Source organism: Lampetra fluviatilis, chromosome 7, assembly GCF_964198595.1.
Source record: "Lampetra fluviatilis chromosome 7, kcLamFluv1.1, whole genome shotgun sequence".
NCBI classification, from domain to species: Eukaryota; Metazoa; Chordata; class Hyperoartia; order Petromyzontiformes; family Petromyzontidae; genus Lampetra; species Lampetra fluviatilis.
In genome coordinates, this window is record NC_136281.1 from 17,732,774 (window position 1) to 17,751,525 (window position 18,752).

Consider the following 18,752-nt stretch of genomic DNA (forward strand, 5'->3'; position numbering starts at 1 on the left):
ATGGGATTCCGTTGACATCACTCGGGTGGCATCGCTGGCGCTCACCCCGCAGCGTCAGGGAGGCTTGCTGTGTAGGTTAACTCGTGTGGGTTAATTCGTGTGGGTTCACCACACGAGTTCTCTCAATAACAATTGGAAATATCCAAACTTAAAAAAAACGTTATCTGAAACGATGGAAATGTCTTTGAACTACTTTGTAAAATTTATTTTAAAAGCAACCGAGATGTAATTTCATCCAATTATAACGCTGATATCATCAGCTCTGAATATTTCACTTCCATTACGACCGCCCGCTTATAGACAGCGCTCCATCGATACGCGCGTGCGGGCTTGGGGTTGGGTTTTGCCTCTCTACGAACTGACAGATGTGCAGTGTTTGCGAAAATCTGTTTGAACGCACGCGGAGAAGAGTGAACCGCGTGCACTGCACCTTGGTGCATGCTCCGCTCGCTGACGCCAAGAGACGACTTGGGTGGCCCTAACAAGAGCCGCCTGCTCCGATTGGCTGCAGTAATCCGGTATATCGTAGGGACGTTATTAAGATATGATCAAATCAATTTGACTGCTGCTCCGTAACAAATTAAAAGTAACAAGGTACACTGATAATAATCTCCACCAGCTCCCGGGCATTACTAAAGCAGGCTCTGAGCCTTAGAAGAAGAAAAAAACCTTGCTTTAAGTACCATAACTGCCAATCTCATGAATACATTAGCGGAATTAGTTGAAATAGTCGATAAATTGGGAGCACTGCAAGGGATATCTTGCTCACAATGCATTTTAAACGGCAAGAAAATATAGTTATAAACATGCGAAATTACATCAAATGGAGGGCCTAATAGATGTTTAATGGTTCAGTGTAAGTGGCGGGATATGTGTAAATAGCGTAGCGTCATTACGCGCCGCCACCGCATTGCACTGTGGAGTGCGCGCGGTGAGCGATCTGGGGCCGAGACATTCCCACAGGTAGGTGAGAGACACTGGTAGGTGAGAGACACTGGTAGGTGAGAGACACTGGTAGGAGAGAGACACTGGTAGGAGAGAGACACTGGTAGGTGAGAGACACTGGTAGGTGAGAGACACTTGTAGGTGAGAGACACTGGTAGGAGAGAGACACTGGTAGGTGGGAGACACTGGTAGGAGAGAGACACTGGTAGGAGAGAGACACTGGTAGGTGGGAGACACTGGTAGGAGAGAGACACTGGTAGGTGGGAGACACTGGTAGGAGAGAGACACTGGTAGGAGAGAGACACTGGTAGGTGGGAGACACTGGTAGGTGAGAGACACTGGTAGGTGAGAGACACTGGTAGGAGAGAGACACTGGTAGGTGGGAGACACTGGTAGGTGAGAGACACTGGTAGGAGAGAGACACTGGTAGGTGGGAGACACTGGTAGGAGGGAGACACTGGTAGGTGAGAGACACTGGTAGGTGAGAGACACTGGTAGGTGAGAGACACTGGTAGGAGAGAGACACTGGTAGGTGGGAGACACTGGTAGGTGGGAGACACTGGTAGGAGGGAGACACTGGTAGGAGAGAGACACAGGTAGGTGAGAGACACTGGTAGGAGAGAGACACTGGTAGGAGAGAGACACTGGTAGGAGAGAGACACAGGTAGGTGAGAGACACTGGTAGGAGAGAGACACTGGTAGGTGGGAGACACTGGTAGGAGAGAGACACTGGTAGGTGGGAGACACTGGTAGGAGAGAGACACTGGTAGGAGAGAGACACTGGTAGGTGGGAGACACTGGTAGGTGGGAGACACTGGTAGGAGGGAGACACTGGTAGGAGAGAGACACTGGTAGGTGAGAGACACTGGTAGGAGAGAGACACTGGTAGGTGGGAGACACTGGTGGGTGAGAGACACTGGTAGGAGGGAGACACTGGTAGGTGGGAGACACTGGTAGGAGGGAGACACTGGTAGGAGAGAGACACTGGTAGGTGGGATACACTGGTAGGTGGGAGACACTGGTAGGAGGGAGACACTGGTAGGAGAGAGACACTGGTAGGTGAGAGACACTGGTAGGAGAGAGACACTGGTAGGAGAGAGACACTGGTAGGTGAGAGACACTGGTAGGAGAGAGACACTGGTAGGTGAGAGACACTGGTAGGAGAGAGACACTGGTAGGAGAGAGACACTGGTAGGTGGGAGACACTGGTAGGAGGGAGACACTGGTAGGAGAGAGACACTGGTAGGTGGGAGACACTGGTAGGTGGGAGACACTGGTAGGAGGGAGACACTGGTAGGAGAGAGACACTGGTAGGTGGGAGACACTGGTAGGTGGGAGACACTGGTAGGTGGGAGACACTGGTAGGAGGGAGACACTGGTAGGAGAGAGACACTGGTAGGTGGGAGACACTGGTAGGTGGGAGACACTGGTAGGAGGGAGACACTGGTAGGAGAGAGACACTGGTAGGTGGGAGACACTGATAGGAGGGAGACACTGGTAGGAGAGAGACACTGGTAGGTGGGAGACACTGGTAGGAGAGAGACACTGGTAGGAGAGAGACACTGGTAGGTGGGAGACACTGGTAGGAGGGAGACACTGGTAGGAGAGAGACACTGGTAGGTGGGAGACACTGGTAGGTGGGAGACACTGGTAGGAGGGAGACACTGGTAGGAGAGAGACACTGGTAGGTGGGAGACACTGGTAGGTGGGAGACACTGGTAGGTGGGAGACACTGGTAGGAGGGAGACACTGGTAGGAGAGAGACACTGGTAGGTGGGAGACACTGGTAGGTGGGAGACACTGGTAGGAGGGAGACACTGGTAGGAGAGAGACACTGGTAGGTGGGAGACACTGGTAGGTGGGAGACACTGGTAGGAGAGAGACACTGGTAGGTGGGAGACACTGGTAGGTGGGAGACACTGGTAGGAGGGAGACACTGGTAGGAGAGAGACACTGGTAGGTGAGAGACACTGGTAGGTGGGAGACACTGGTAGGTGGGAGACACTGGTAGGAGGGAGACACTGGTAGGAGAGAGACACTGGTAGGTGGGAGACACTGGTAGGTGGGAGACACTGGTAGGAGGGAGACACTGGTAGGAGAGAGACACAGGTAGGTGAGAGACACTGGTAGGAGAGAGACACTGGTAGGTGGGAGACACTGGTAGGTGAGAGACACTGGTAGGTGGGAGACACTGGTAGGAGAGAGACACTGGTAGGTGAGAGACACTGGTAGGTGGGAGACACTGGTAGGTGGGAGACACTGGTAGGTGAGAGACACTGGTAGGAGGGAGACACTGGTAGGAGAGAGACACTGGTAGGTGGGAGACACTGGTAGGTGGGAGACACTGGTAGGAGGGAGACACTGGTAGGAGAGAAACACTGGTAGGTGGGAGACACTGGTAGGTGGGAGACACTGGTAGGAGGGAGACACTGGTAGGAGGGAGACACTGGTAGGAGAGAGACACAGGTAGGTGAGAGACACTGGTAGGAGAGAGACACTGGTAGGTGGGAGACACTGGTAGGTGGGAGACACTGGTAGGAGAGAGACACTGGTAGGTGGGAGACACTGGTAGGAGGGAGACACTGGTAGGAGAGAGACACTGGTAGGTGGGAGACACTGGTAGGAGAGAGACACTGGTAGGAGAGAGACACTGGTAGGTGGGAGACACTGGTAGGTGGGAGACACTGGTAGGTGAGAGACACTGGTAGGTGGGAGACACTGGTAGGTGGGAGACACTGGTAGGAGAGAGACACTGGTAGGAGAGAGACACTGGTAGGTGAGAGACACTGGTAGGTGGGAGACACTGGTAGGTGGGAGACACTGGTAGGAGAGAGACACTGGTAGGTGAGAGACACTGGTAGGTGGGAGACACTGGTAGGAGGGAGACACTGGTAGGTGAGAGACACTGGTAGGAGAGAGACACTGGTAGGTGGGAGACACTGGTAGGAGAGAGACACTGGTAGGTGAGAGACACTGGTAGGTGAGAGACACTGGTAGGAGAGAGACACAGGTAGGTGAGAGACACTGGTAGGAGAGAGACACTGGTAGGTGGGAGACACTGGTAGGAGAGAGACACTGGTAGGTGGGAGACACTGGTAGGAGAGAGACACTGGTAGGAGAGAGACACTGGTAGGTGGGAGACACTGGTAGGTGGGAGACACTGGTAGGAGGGAGACACTGGTAGGAGAGAGACACTGGTAGGTGAGAGACACTGGTAGGAGAGAGACACTGGTAGGTGGGAGACACTGGTGGGTGAGAGACACTGGTAGGAGGGAGACACTGGTAGGTGGGAGACACTGGTAGGAGGGAGACACTGGTAGGAGAGAGACACTGGTAGGTGGGATACACTGGTAGGTGGGAGACACTGGTAGGAGGGAGACACTGGTAGGAGAGAGACACTGGTAGGTGAGAGACACTGGTAGGAGAGAGACACTGGTAGGAGAGAGACACTGGTAGGTGAGAGACACTGGTAGGAGAGAGACACTGGTAGGTGAGAGACACTGGTAGGAGAGAGACACTGGTAGGAGAGAGACACTGGTAGGTGGGAGACACTGGTAGGAGGGAGACACTGGTAGGAGAGAGACACTGGTAGGTGGGAGACACTGGTAGGTGGGAGACACTGGTAGGAGGGAGACACTGGTAGGAGAGAGACACTGGTAGGTGGGAGACACTGGTAGGTGGGAGACACTGGTAGGAGAGAGACACTGGTAGGTGGGAGACACTGGTAGGTGGGAGACACTGGTAGGAGGGAGACACTGGTAGGAGAGAGACACTGGTAGGTGGGAGACACTGGTAGGTGGGAGACACTGGTAGGAGAGAGACACTGGTAGGTGGGAGACACTGGTAGGAGGGAGACACTGGTAGGAGAGAGACACTGGTAGGTGAAAGACACTGGTAGGTGGGAGACACTGGTAGGTGGGAGACACTGGTAGGAGGGAGACACTGGTAGGAGGGAGACACTGGTAGGAGAGAGACACTGGTAGGTGGGAGACACTGGTAGGTGGGAGACACTGGTAGGAGGGAGACACTGGTAGGAGAGAGACACAGGTAGGTGAGAGACACTGGTAGGAGAGAGACACTGGTAGGTGGGAGACACTGGTAGGTGAGAGACACTGGTAGGTGGGAGACACTGGTAGGAGAGAGACACTGGTAGGTGAGAGACACTGGTAGGTGGGAGACACTGGTAGGTGGGAGACACTGGTAGGTGAGAGACACTGGTAGGAGGGAGACACTGGTAGGAGAGAGACACTGGTAGGTGGGAGACACTGGTAGGTGGGAGACACTGGTAGGAGGGAGACACTGGTAGGAGAGAAACACTGGTAGGTGGGAGACACTGGTAGGTGGGAGACACTGGTAGGAGGGAGACACTGGTAGGAGGGAGACACTGGTAGGAGAGAGACACAGGTAGGTGAGAGACACTGGTAGGAGAGAGACACTGGTAGGTGGGAGACACTGGTAGGTGGGAGACACTGGTAGGAGAGAGACACTGGTAGGTGGGAGACACTGGTAGGAGGGAGACACTGGTAGGAGAGAGACACTGGTAGGTGGGAGACACTGGTAGGTGGGAGACACTGGTAGGAGAGAGACACTGGTAGGAGAGAGACACTGGTAGGTGGGAGACACTGGTAGGTGGGAGACACTGGTAGGTGAGAGACACTGGTAGGTGGGAGACACTGGTAGGTGGGAGACACTGGTAGGAGAGAGACACTGGTAGGAGAGAGACACTGGTAGGTGAGAGACACTGGTAGGTGGGAGACACTGGTAGGTGGGAGACACTGGTAGGAGAGAGACACTGGTAGGTGAGAGACACTGGTAGGTGGGAGACACTGGTAGGAGGGAGACACTGGTAGGTGAGAGACACTGGTAGGAGAGAGACACTGGTAGGTGGGAGACACTGGTAGGAGAGAGACACTGGTAGGTGAGAGACACTGGTAGGTGAGAAACACTGGTAGGAGAGAGACACAGGTAGGTGAGAGACACTGGTAGGTGAGAGACACAGGTAGGTGAGAGACACTGGTAGGTGAAAGACACTGGTAGGAGAGAGACACAGGTAGGTGAGAGACACTGGTAGGTGAGAGACATTGGTAGGTGGGAGACACTGGTAGGTGAGAGACACTGGTAGGTGAGAGACACTGGTAGGAGAGAGACACTGGTAGGTGAAAGACACTGGTAGGAGAGAGACACTGGTAGGTGGGAGACACTGGTAGGTGAGAGACACTGGTAGGAGAGAGACACTGGTAGGTGGGAGACACTGATAGGTGAGAGACACTGGTAGGTGGGAGACACTGGTAGGTGAGAGACACTGGTAGGAGAGAGACACTGGTAGGTGGGAGACACTGATAGGTGAGAGACACTGGTAGGTGAGAGACACTGGTAGGTGAGAGACATTGGTAGGTGGGAGACACTGGTAGGTGAGAGACACTGGTAGGTGAGAGACACAGGTAGGTGGGAGACACTGGTAGGTGAGAGACACAGGTAGGTGAGAGACACTGGTAGGTGAGAGACACTGGTAGGTGAGAGACATTGGTAGGTGGGAGACACTGGTAGGTGAGAGACACTGGTAGGTGAGAGACATTGGTAGGTGAGAGACATTGGTAGGTGGGAGACACTGGTAGGTGAGAGACATTGGTAGGTGGGAGACACTGGTAGGTGGGAGACACTGGTAGGAGAGAGACATTGGTGGGTGAGAGACACTGGTAGGAGAGAGACACTGGTAGGAGAGAGACACTGGTAGGAGAGAGACACTTGTAGGTGGGAGACACTGGTGGGTGAGAGACACTGGTAGGTGGTAGACACTAGCAGGTGAGAGACACTGTTAGGTGGGAGACACTGGTGGGTGGGAGACACTGGTAGGTGGGAGACACTGGTGGGTGAGAGACACTGGTGGGTGGGAGACACTGGTGGGTGGGAGACACTGGTAGGTGGGAGACACTGGTATGTGAGAGACACTGGTAGGTGGGAGACACTGGTGGGTGAGAGACACTGGTAGGTGGGAGACACTGGTGGGTGAGAGACACTGGTAGGAGAGAGACACTGGTAGGTGGGAGACACTGGTGGGTGGGAGACACTGGTAGGTGGGAGACACTGGTAGGTGAGAGACACTGGTGGGTGAGAGACACTGGTAGGTGGGAGACACTGGTGGGTGAGAGACACTGGTGGGTGGGAGACACTGGTGGGTGGGAGACACTGGTAGGTGGGAGACACTGGTATGTGAGAGACACTGGTAGGTGGGAGACACTGGTGGGTGAGAGACACTGGTAGGTGGGAGACACTGGTGGGTGAGAGACACTGGTAGGAGAGAGACACTGGTAGGTGGGAGACACTGGTGGGTGGGAGACACTGGTAGGTGGGAGACACTGGTAGGTGAGAGACACTGGTGGGTGAGAGACATTGGTAGGTGGGAGACACTGGTAGGTGGGAGACACTGGTAGGAGAGAGACACTGGTAGGTGAGAGACACTGGTAGGTGAGAGACATTGGTAGGTGGGAGACACTGGTAGGTGAGAGACATTGGTAGGTGGGAGACACTGGTAGGTGGGAGACACTGGTAGGTGGGAGACACTGGTGGGTGAGAGACACTGGTAGGAGAGAGACACTGGTAGGTGGGAGACACTGGTGGGTGAGAGACACTGGTAGGTGAGAGACACTGGTAGGTGGGAGACACTGGTAGGTGGGAGACACTGGTGGGTGGGAGACACTGGTGGGTGAGAGACACTGGTAGGTGAGAGACACTGGTGGGTGAGAGACACTGGTAGGTGAGAGACACTGGTAGGTGAGAGACACTGGTGGGTGAGAGACACTGGTAGGTGAAAGACACTGGTGGGTGAGAGACACTGGTAGGTGAGAGACACTGGTAGGTGAGAGACACTGGTAGGAGAGAGACACTGGTGGGTGAGAGACACTGGTAGGAGAGAGACACTGGTGGGTGAGAGACACTGGTAGGAGAGAGACACTGGTAGGTGAGAGACACTGGTAGGAGAGAGACACTGGTAGGTGAGAGACACTGGTAGGTGGGAGACACTGGTAGGAGAGAGACACTGGTAGGTGGGAGACACTGGTAGGATAGAGACACTGGTAGGAGAGAGACACTGGTAGGTGAGAGACACTGGTAGGAGAGAGACACTGGTAGGAGAGAGACACTGGTAGGTGATAGACACTGGTAGGAGAGAGACACTGGTAGGAGAGAGACACTGGTGGGTGAGAGACACTGGTAGGTGAGAGACACTGGTAGGTGAGAGACACTGGTAGGAGAGAGACACTGGTGGGTGAGAGACACTGGTAGGTGAGAGACACTGGTAGGAGAGAGACACTGGTAGGAGAGAGACACTGGTAGGAGAGAGACGTTGCCACTGCTACGGGCTGGAACTAAACGTTTGTCAGCGCAGGTTTATTCACGAGGTGACACAAAGACAACGTTCCCTCGTTTTAGCCGTCATCGATGTTTGGGGTAAGTGCACCGAGGAAATCCGGAACGGCACACGAAGGCGTCGGTGGCCGGCACCACGCCTGGCCGCCTTTGTATGTTGAACTTCTTTCGCACCCTACGTTAGCCAACCGTGCTAATCGGAGGTGCTGCGATATTTACACACCGCGGCAGGTCGTCTTTTGAGGCTGAGTCGACCTAAGGGAGGCCCAGGACCGGTTCATAAAATCGTCACTGATGTTGATCATGAGCGGGAATCGAACTGGGGAAGCGGGGTTCGTAGCGCAGCGCGCTAAGCCGTGCACATTCACACACGCACACTCGCTCCCGAGTGTAATCCCTAATTAGAATGTAGCTTCACAAACGTGCCTTCTCCTAGTCACCAGTTTACCAGAATGCAGGAAATAAATAAATACATGCATGCAAAAGTATTATTAAATGCAAACAAACTTTCCTTCTACGAGGATCAAAAGCTTGCTCGGGTTTTAAAATCATAATCGCTGAAAACTGTAAATGACAAAGTATCTGGAGTGATGTGACTCGCGCTGCTCGCAATGGCCTGAACAGTCCGCCAGAGTTTGTTGTTTGCAGCCGGAGGAGGACGGGGGGGGGGGGCTCGACTTGCCGACCTCTGACCTTGCTGAGTCCTTCCCTCCGGCCTGTAAGCATGGCCCATCCATTACTCTGTCAGTAGCACCAAGCCCTTTGCGGCTTTGAAATATCTGGATGATTGTTTCGGAGGGACGCGGGTTGCTTTACGAAGTTTTGTAACGCGAACCAATGCTAAGAGGGGCTTCCATGGGCAGCAGGAAGCCGGCGGGAAGCAGCCAGCGAAGTCAGCGAGAGGGAGGGAGGGGAGAGAGATGTGGAATGATATTTTCTGAGAATTTCCGCTGAAGGATTTCAAGGGCGTGCACCTTGAATAATTATTTATTTTCGCAAATCGCGCTGTGACCACAGCAAGCAGGAGCCGGTGTCCCAGCAGCCGGGGATCACGTTGTGTTTTTTTGAAGGACGGACGGTGTACAACCCCGGCAGGTGGCACCCACGGGCGTGGCTATCGCAGTGCGCAGGCGGTGCAACTGCAACGGGCCCCACGGGCCGGTGGAGGGGCCCAGGCGTTGGGGGGAGATGTGATTGGGGACACGAATGAACGCCACGTGCCAGGGGCCCACGCCAGCCACGCTGCGCCGCAGCTGATGCGTCAAGCATCCAGCTCGGAGGAGGTGGCGGTGATGTGAGGTTGTGACGCTGGTGCACGGTAGGCAGAGCTGTTTGGGGTTAGCCGCTAAATGGTTCTACTATAATGTCATTCCACTGGTGAATCAAGTCCTCGACATGTCGTGTCGGTCCTGGGGGTTGTTTAATTATACTTCGCCACACTGGTTCATGTGGATTTGACGAAGGGGTGTCCAGGACCGGTCCCAAATGTCACTCGGCATCGATTTTATCTGTGGCCGGTAACGAGAGTGAAAGTGGCGGGGTTCGTAGCGCGGAGGAGTCGAAGGGGCGTGCAGTGTGCGGAGTATCAACACGGGGCCGCTGGCACGGCAAGACGGAGAGGGCCCGTCCCGTGGGGGGCCCCGTGCCCCAGCGCGGGCCCCAGCGCGGGCCCCAGCGCGGGCCCCAGCGCGGGCCCCAGCGCGGGCCCCAGCGCGGGCCCCAGCGCGGGCCTGCACGCCGCGGTGCGCATGCGACGGTAGCTACGGCAGCGCCATTTGCAAGGTCAAAGGGCACCGTCAGAAACAATGGGAGTGCTGCCCTATTCCAGGAAAGGTTGGGGGTGGAAATAGAGAAGGGGGCTCGGAGGGGGGGGGGGTCTCTGTTTTGGGAAGTTTGCGCACCAGGATGGAGCGCTGCGAAGGGTACAGCCCAGGTGATGGATCGAGTGTCTGGATTTTTCAGGTGGTTCTGCTTGAAGTAGCGCGTTCTGAGAATTAGACAAACACGCAGACTGTCGACTCATTCGTTACCTAGTAGCTGGAAGCGTCGTGTTTTAAATGTTATACTGTTATACAAAGTGGTATGGCCATTGTTTTGCTTCAGGTGATGTACGCATCTCTTAGTTGTTCTGTGTTGATGATTTGTCGCGGAGTTATTCGTCCAGCACGCGTGGGCAAAGTGGACCCGCGACAGCCGGCAATGTACTTTTGACTCGGGTGCAGTTTTTTCAGAATTCTGGGAGCGCAATTAGATTTTTTGTTGAACGTAAAAATCGAAAAGCAATAATAACGAGAGGAGCGGGAGGGGGGCGACGAGGAGGAGGAGAGCGAGAGAGGCGGAGGGGAGAACGTTCGAGAGCAAAAACTCCAAGACGGCTGCATTTTTTTTCCAAAAGGCTTCAAAACCGAGACATGTGTTGACAGCTATAGTTGTCATGTGTATTGTTTACGCGAGAAAATATAACGAGTTCGTAATTGCCCCATTTGTCTGATACGCTGCATTATTGTAGGGCCGTGAAAAGACACCCACGTGAATGTGGCGGTGATTGCGGTGCAGCAGTGGCACACCCGGCAGAGCCCAAGCTGCTCCGCGTTTCTGGAGCTGCGAGCTCGGCGGCAGACAGCGGGGGGACTCGATGCTGCCAAACGAGCGGTCGGCGTGGAGAGCGTGCGAGCTGTGGGCACGGCCCAGGGTGAAAGCCGCGTGGCTGGACGCCGCGCCGAGTGCGAGATCTGAAATGCTTCTCGAGGGTGGCGCTGCACGGACCACGTGGCCCGAAGGAGCTGTCGCTCTCTAAGACCTGCTGTGATTAGCGTCACCCACCCTCACCCTCACCCACCCTCACCCTTCACCCACCCTCACCCTTCACCCACCCTCACCCTTCACCCACCCTCACCCTTCACCCACCCTCACCCTTCACCCACCCTTCACCCACCCTCACCCACCCTCACCCTTCACCCACCCTCACCCACCCTCACCCTTCACCCACCCTCACCCACCCTCACCCTTCACCCACCCTCACCCACCCTCACCCTCACCCACCCTCACCCACCCTCACCCACCCTTCACCCACCCTCACCCTTCACCCACCCTCACCCACCCTCACCCTTCACCCACCCTCACCCACCCTCACCCTTCACCCACCCTCACCCTTCACCCACCCTCACCCTTCACCCACCCTCACCCTTCACCCACCCCCAGCAGCAGACGTCCTGGTGTCGGGTGGCATCTTCGTATGAACGACCGGGCAGGTGTCCACCCCTCCGTGTGTGGGTGAGAGAGATTGCGAGAGAGATTGTGAGAGAGATGGTGAGAGAGATTGTGAGAGAGATGGTGAGAGAGGTTGTGAGAGAGATTGAGAGAGAGATTGTGAGAGAGATGGTGAGAGAGATGGTGAGAGAGATTGTGAGAGAGATGGTGAGAGAGGTTGTGAGAGAGATTGAGAGAGAGATTGCGAGAGAAATTGTGAGAGAGATTGTGAGAGAGATTGTGAGATAGATTGCGAGATAGATTGCGAGATAGATTGTGAGAGAGATGGTGAGAGAGATTGTGAGAGAGATTGAGAGAGAGATTGAGAGAGAGATTGAGAGAGAGGTTGTGAGAGGGTCACGCTCCAGGGTCTCCCTGCGCCAACCACCAATGGAGAGGTGCTCATCTCCACCGCTGGCCCTGAGCATGTGGTGGTCATTCCACATTCTCATGGTGGGGACCAGTGTCTGCGTAGGATGAAATCTGTTGGCGTTCCACAAATTGGCACTTAATTTATCAAGCCTCGAGTGGCGTTAGATTGATTTAACCCATGGCCGGGTTAGAGCTCGCAACCTTTGAATCGTGAGGCAAGGGCAAGTCAGGAGAAGCGCGTTGGCAATTGTAGGAACCCTAAGACACCTTCACGTCACACTCTGCCACGGAAACCGAAAATGGCAACGCAACTCCCTTGTTGTTGTGAGCGCTCCCTCTTGCGAAGATCGCAACAAAGACGAACCACACGTCCCGTGCAGAGTAATCACGTCCATCGGTTCAAATGCACTTCACCCGTGGCACTGTGCAGCAGCAGCAGCAGCGGCATCGTCTCATCTGGGCAAAGACTTCTTGGTGCTGAGCAAATTTGTACGATGGCTGATCGTGCAACTTCGGCTCTTTGTGACCATGATTTCACCATCACGATCAACCATTTTCTATCCACTGCTGGATGAAAGCCTCTCCGTGCCGCCATGGCCTTGCGATGCCATCATTGATCACGAGCTGATCTATTCGCTCCATCTCCACGGTGCCTGCCCTGGAGTGTGTTCTCGCCTTTGGCTGTCTTCCTTTGACCGATGTCTTCCATCCTCCCTATGAGTGACGTGTCCTGCCCAAGCTCACGTCCTGTCCTTGGCAGTCAATGTGACGTTTCTGGCTGCTGCTTGTCCCACGTGTTGCTCTTTCTTCAACGATACACTGCATTGCATTGGGCTAAAGGTGTCGAGGTATGGCCAAACAACCCTCAACGACTGACACAGCGACTGAACATGAACCACATCACATGGTTTGTTCTACGATGCTTATTAAACAAGGCGATAATGCAGATGTTGTTTTATACATTACCACGACGCAATACGATATCTCTCTATGTTGATAATGATTAAAATACAATCATAACAGCTCATTGTTCTTTCTCACTCTACCATTCGTTGTCGGCCTCCCCGCACACCGAGTGGGTTATGTAACCGTGCTTCGCTACGTCGGTGGGTGTGGGCTGGTGGAGGAAAGCGATGCCCAGAGTGCACACAGATATGACTCACCATTGACGTGAGCCAGGGCCGGGAGTTGAGCTCAGATTGGCAGGTTTATAGTGCAGTCCACCCATCACTCTGACACCTCTCCCCCCACACCCCACCCCCATCCTATGTTGATTAGTAACAACACAAAATCAAAACACTCATCAAAAACGGTGCCTATAAAGGCACAAAAATATAATCGGCGACGTTTCGGGCAATTGCCCTTCGTCACAAGCACATCACTGTCGGTAAGTCCTCGACGTGTTATTCAACAAAACAACTCTGCAACGCGAGGAGGCCCGCAGTTGAACCGTGTATCAAACAATTGAAAGAAAGAAAATTCATTACAAAATAAGTAATGGAAGAACCCCACGACTCCAGGAAGTGGCCCCGAAGCTTGCCACGACGTAAGGGGCCGTTGTGATTTACCGCCAACGTCAGTTAAGCGTGGACAATTAGAGCCAAGCCGAAACATAACATATAAAAAATAATGTTTAAAAGTATTCATTTTTTATTTTTTTATGATGGAATATAGTATTGTCATCAGTATGACATAAGTATACCAAGTTTGCAGTCGATACCACATTGGGAAGTGGGTTAAAATTGAGTTACAAGATTTGAGGATACAACAACGACAACAACGACAACAGACAGTGAGTTAATAAAAAGCGTCTAAAAAGGAAGCCCTGCATGCGAGTCGCTCGGGCACGCGAACGCCTGGCCGGTGCCACGCCACACGTGGGATGACGTCACACGTGGGAAGACGTCACACGTGGGAAGACGTCACACGTGGGAAGGCGTCACAGTGGGAAGACGTCACAGTGGGAAGATGTCACTCGTGGGAAGACGTCACACGTGGGAAGACGTCACAGTGGGAAGGCGTCACACGTGGGAAGGGGTCACTCGTGGGAAGACGTCACACGTGGGAAGGCGTCACACGTGGGATGACGTCACACGTGGGAAGACGTCACAGTGGGAAGGCGTCACACGTGGGAAGACGTCACACGTGGGAAGGCGTCACACGTGGGAAGACGTCACAGTGGGAAGACGTCACACGTGGGAAGACGTCACACGTGGGAAGACGTCACACGTGGGAAGGCGTCACACGTGGGATGACGTCACACGTGGGAAGACGTCACAGTGGGAAGGCGTCACACGTGGGAAGACGTCACACGTGGGAAGGCGTCACACGTGGGAAGACGTCACAGTGGGAAGACGTCACACGTGGGAAGACGTCACACGTGGGAAGACGTCACACGTGGGAAGGCGTCACACGTGGGAAGACGTCACACGTGGCGTGCTGATGTCGCCCAGTCGCACCCTCGCCAGCGGGTGCCGCCGCTGCGAGACGAACAGAGTCAACAGACGCGAGGCAAGAGAGGCAGCGGTCGGCCTCGGTAATGCGCATCCTGCCTTGAAAGTGACAGCGAGAACGGAGGGACTCAATATGAGATGAGCTGGTGTTGAAATGATTCTCCGGCCGCGGTGCACGTTGAAAGGCAGAGACGGCAACACGTTGGTCATCTCTAATGCAGCCTCTAATGTGGCGAGACGCTATTGCGTGTTGTCAAGTGAGCGACGATCACGGGGTTGATGAATAGCGATCAATAGTGGTTGTCCTACGGATCAACTGTCCCCTGCGATGGGAATGTGGAATTTCCACTGCCGGCTCAGGGTCACGAAACATGAGATTTTTAGTGCCGCCCATTTGCTCTTGAGCAGGGGGGAATCTTCGACTTTTGACGGGAAATCACGACTGCTCGTCGTGACGAATCATAGCAAGGACACGGACATCGATGGGCGCGTGGGTATTCGACGGTGACTACGAGTCTTAACTCTCCGGCCATGGCAAAGCGACGGCCCTCCCACGGTGGCTTGTTTTCTCCTCCCCTTCCCCTTGATAGCCGCTATCTCTACCGCACGTACACATGAAGAATGCACGACGGGCCGCTTGGAAGCCGCTGCCGCCCCACGCCGTGGCTATGCAACGCGCCGGTCTGGAGCGGCACCGAGGCTAAGGCCACCGCGGCATTTGCCTCTCTTTGAGCAAAGGGACCTTGGGCACCTTCTGGAGACGAATCTGGGTCGCGAGGCTTTGGAGGACGGCAGAAATCTCGAGACACGACCTTGAGAACTCCCTCACTCGTAACTGGGTCTCGCCGACTTGCATCCTTGGCACGGCAAAACGTGGCTTCACCGTCGAGGGAATCTCCCGCTCCTCCTCCTCCTCCGCACCGCCTCCTTCACGAGACGCTTGGCTGGCCAGCCATATGGTGAAGGAAGAAGAAACGACACAAATAAACAAACAACAACAACAACTTCTAAATGAGAAACGTATATGGGGAGGAGGTGTATGGTCTGTTTATTGTGCTATATTCTCCACAACGATGCTGATTAATTTATGTAACGTGTTATTTACTTTTGTGTCCAACTCAGACACATATTTAACAGACAGGTTATTTGTCTATTAGTATCTGGGAGTTCACCAGCATTGGTTAAAGTAAGCCTGACTGCTGATGATAAACTGAAGGTCGAAACCGGTTGCTTAAATGATGCACTCCCAGAAAGCCGTTGGATCGATGGGACGTATCAAGACATTGTTTTTTTGTGAAATTACGGATGATATACGAAGGGAGGTTGCTATTGCCTGCTTAATTATGTTGTTGAAGATGACAAAAGGTGGACGAGGGGGTGGTTTGTCTCGGGTTGCCATCAACCGGTGACTTCCACCTCACACGCCAAAAACCTCAACCGCAGCCCTTCCGCCCTCCTTGGAGAAAAAGGAGATGAGTAAAATTTCCGCTAATGCAATAAAAGCAGATAAATCTATTAAGTGGTTTCCTCTGGTGCTGCACGCTGCTCGGGTATAATTGATGCACTGTCTGCAAACGTCCCCGGCGAAATCCTCTTAATATTTAAGAAGCGACCTTGACTCATCCTTGAGATGTCATCTGCGTATTTAAATAATCGCCCGGAGATGAGGCAGCAGGGCAGAGACTCAAGGCTGCAGCCGATAAAAAAAAAACACACCCCGCCATTGCCTTTTAAAAAAATTGCTTTTAAACCGTTGGCGACCATAACTTCAAACGGCAATTGTGGCAGTCGGCAAACGCTCTGTGGTTGAGGGGGGGTGGAGGTTGCTTGCGCTCGCGACCAACGCTGACAACCACAATGCATCCTCATTTTTTAACGGCGCTCGGTCTTTGCTTGTATTTCCATCGCCACGTTATTGAATAGATTTTCACTTTAACGGTGACATAATTCTCGACTCACAATTAAAATGCCACGCGCATGTTAACATTGCATCGCCTGCTATTTTCGAGTAAAGTTATTTTTGTTGTTGTTGTTAAGACCTGAAATGTAAAACCACTTGTGGTGGACTGATGTATTTGTGAACGCATAATTTTGTTTGCTCTACTCGGGCCCGTGTGTCCAGTTCCGAGCATGTTTGTATATTTATTTTATTTCTGTGTTGTTTATTTTGCGACCGCATTATACAATTGGACATTTTTCTCTTCAGGGTTCGAACTGCCGCAGCAGTATATACAATAACACGGGTCTGCACTTACTGTATGTGCAACGTACATTCTTGAGGGTTTTATTTTTACAATATTAACACGAACAACAATTCATTTTATTTCCGCCGATTGTATCTTCAGTGATCATCGAAATTCCGAAATGTCGTTGCCTCTTTGAACGGTGACATATTGGTATTGCTTTGAGCGCCAAGCGAGGGTGTGACAGCTCCATGTCTTGTGTCACGAGCGGGGCCCTGGTGCGAGCGCCTCGCGAGTTCAAATCCTGCTCGGGGGCATGATTCAGACCATCATGCCTTGAGGGTCGATACAATCATTGCCACTTTGTGGGGAGGTCAACAAGTGACCGTCCTATGGATAGGCTCAGCAGTGCCACCAATGCATGTGGAGTTTCCACCACTATTATTACTTTTATTAATTTTAATTTTATTTTTTTACCTACGTGACTTTACCGACAAACCCTAAGAGTATGAATCGTTGCAGTCACGAGAGTTTCACATCTAGAACTCCCACCACTGGCTCGGCGCAGATAAAAGGAGATGGGCACCAATGCCCGAGTGCTCCTCCGAGCAGGAAATCGCTTTGACTTCGTTGGGTTGTCATGCTTTAACGAATTCCTTTTTGAGGTGTTCATTCTTTTGTTTCTGCGCCTCTTCTTAAGACGCCGGGTGGGTCTCTGTGTGACACGGCCACCGGTGCAGCACCACGTGACGCATTCCAGCAAGCACGGCTGTGACGGCGGTCGCCTTCCGCCTAAAGGTGGCTGATGACGAAAAAAATAATTTCCCCACACGAAATTGAACTACATCTTTGCTCGTCAGCATAATAAGCACACATTAAATGGAGAAATATAAAAGTGGTTGTCAGATGGAGGCGCGTTGCCTCCGTGACCCCGCTTCATTTTTTGAGATGTTCTCTCATTTTTGTACGAATATTATTATTGCCATTATTAATGATTTGTTTGGCGAGGGGATGTCCACCCGTGTTTGGTGCAGCGGCTCCCTTGTCCTGTAGTAGGGCCCCGCCCGTGCTCTGTGCCCCAGTAAATATTCCCCTCGCATGCCGAATGACAGCCTCATCAACCTCCGCCGAGCACGCCCAGGCCCAGCGGTGACACGGATCCCGCTGCCCGACTTCCCCAAGACAATTTAAGCAATTTAACGGCGAGGAATTAAATTTCCATCAAGTTGACAAGGCTGGGGCCTTTCCTTGTGAGGGAAACGACGAGAGGTGGGGGGGGGGGGTGTCGGACCGGGCCGCATGGGGGGGCTCGTTCTGGGGCCAGCACTTCGTGCGTCGCCGCTGTTTGTCCGTGGCACCACCACCACCACCCCCACCACCACCCCCCACACCACCCCCCACACCACCCCCCACACCACCCCCACCCCCCACGTGCCTTCCCGCGGTTTTAATACAATTTTTCCGCCCACCATGACGGCATGGGACAATGTCCCACATTTCTCCCACGCCGAGGGGGAGGGAATCATTGGCCCTGTGCGCGTGCGCGCGCGCGCGTGCATGCGTGAGTATCCCTGCAGGCTGCCTCTCCACTCGCGCAAAAATTGTTTACAAGGGATGAAAGTGCTGCAAACATCAGACCTATAGCCTATAAAAAATAAACAACCTATATATATACACACACACACACTACGTATGGGCATATGCAACAAAACACATTCTCTTTTAATGGCATGCCTTACGTGTGTTACTAATTATTGATGCATTATCTAGAACGCTTTCACGTGTTACATCCAGTGTGCGCGCCAGCTGCACTATTGGTTTGCATACTCCTCATTACAACACCACCACCACGACACGACACATAGTTCTGTTTGTTTCCACTGCCATAACCCGGACAGGTGGCTCAGTGCGAGAGCGTGGGGCTCGCAATCGCAAGGTCGCGAGTTCAAATCTAGTTTGGGGGTTAACTCAGTTCGTCATCCCTCCGGGGGTCGATAAAATAGCTACCACTTTGTGGAGAAGTCAACGGTAGTTGTTCCCGGCCATAGGAATGTGGCATTTCCACCACCGACCCAGGGCTGTAAGCAGGAGATGAGCACAGCATCAATGCCCATTTAAGCAGAAATTCACCAACTCTGCTTTGCCCTCACGTGAGCCTGAACACACACACATACAAAGATCCCCC